The following is a 1903-nucleotide window of genomic DNA, read 5'->3' as shown; positions in this document are numbered from 1 at the left end:
ACTTTCCACCCACTGACCTGTGATCCTCCTGCATTCAGCATTATTGCATGGCTGCATGAATCTAAAGAGAAATTTATAGACTCGTGTTGGACATATGGGCTAATATCGGACTTATAGACTTGATCTGGACTGGGCTGGGATGTTTTCCTAATGTACAATTACTCTTTATATAAAGCCCTGTCCTGTACACATATGCGTGTTTATAAATTTGTTTTTCTAGTCTACCCAGGCTAACACACAGGTGCTTCCACTGCATTAGTTTGTTGAAACATTGCTGGTCTTTATTTTTTCTCCTCTCTCCCCCTTCTCAGTTAAGTGCCTCACCCCAGGATCTGTCAACTAATAGACAGTAGAATCTAAAATTTAATAGCAGTTCTTGCCTTCTATAAACTCAAACAAACAAACTCATTGTCATCAAGTCAATTCCAACTATGAAAATTGTGGGGAGAAAACTCACAGAGAGTAACATCCAAGACTGTTGACATATGTCCATAAGCCCACAATTCTCATGTATCTTGGAGGTATTTTGATTAGCAAGACATGCCCACAGTTTCAACCCTCCCCATCTGTTTGTCAATTATCTCTTATTAAAGATTCTTACCAAGGCCCTAGAAAGGTTCTCACAATGGCCATCTGCCGGGCCCCTTATCTCTATAACCCCAAACTTGGACTAACGATTGTTTGTGGTCTGAGGTAGAGCGATCCCAAACAGCTGCTGATAAGCAGTCAGCTAATGTCAAAGCTGTTCTTTGATCTCTAGCAGCCCCTTGTAGCTCCCTGGATAACCCACTCCTGCAAAACCATACTCTTGGCTCATGCTCAGAACTGCCCGTGTTTATGGCTGAGTGTTCAGAGGGCAGAGATATAGAAGTGAAGTTACACAAGAGGATGATTTTAATAGAAGCAACTGTGCTGTTTGCTTTTAAATTTTGTGCTGGCATTTGGGTTAAGGAAAGTAGTCTGTTTTGGTTTTTTTCTCCTTTTATTCCTAATATGTATATGTTGAAGCCAGCAAAGAGATCCTGGTTCTACTTAAGCCAGTGCCCAGACTATACAAAAGTACCACAGCCATTTTCTATCCTTGGACTTGCAAGAGCAGCATACAACTTGCTATCCTTCCTAAGTGCCTCTTGCAGCAGAGAGCCAGCCAATGAACACCTCCCAGAGCTCTAAAAATCATGGACAACTGTAAAATTAATGCAGAATCAGTCGGTGTAAATGAAATCAACAATGAGTAAATATTAAGTTCCTGTTGCTGAGAGGCAATCAATATAAAACAATGGCTAGAAACCAGGAAAGTGGTTGCCTTAATTCAAAGCACATCTTATTCAGAATAAGATGACAATCTTACAAGGATTCTTTTTCTTTCTTTCTTTCTTTCTTTTTTTAATCATTTCATTGGGAGCTCATACAACTCTTATCATAATCCATACATCCATCCATTGTGTGAAGCACATCTGTATATTTGTTGCCATCATCATTCTCAAAACATTTTCTTTCTACGTGAGCCCTTGGTATCAGCTCCTTATTTTTTCTCCTCTCTCCCCCTCCCTTCCTCCCTCCCAAACCCTTGATAATTTATAAATTATTATTATTTTTTCATGTCTCACACTGTCAATGTCTCCCTTCACCCACTTTTCTGTTGTCTGTCCCCCAGGGAGGGAGTTATACGTAGATCATTGTGATTGGTTCCCCCTACCTTCTTTCACTTACCCTCCTGGTATCATTATTCTCATTAGTTATCCTGAGGGGTTTATCTGTTCTGGCTTCCCTGTGTTTCTAGTTCCTATCTGTACCAGTGCACATCCTCCGGTCTAGCCAGATTTGTAAGGTAGAATTGGGATCATGATAGCAGGGAGAAGGGGAAGCATTAAAGAACTAGAGGAAAGTTGTATGTTTCATC

This window comes from Echinops telfairi, unplaced genomic scaffold, assembly GCF_000313985.2.
Source record: "Echinops telfairi isolate 266 unplaced genomic scaffold, ASM31398v2 ScPeMD7_1;HRSCAF=3_0, whole genome shotgun sequence".
Taxonomy (NCBI): Eukaryota; Metazoa; Chordata; class Mammalia; order Afrosoricida; family Tenrecidae; genus Echinops; species Echinops telfairi.
Note: the sequence above shows the minus strand (reverse complement) of the source record.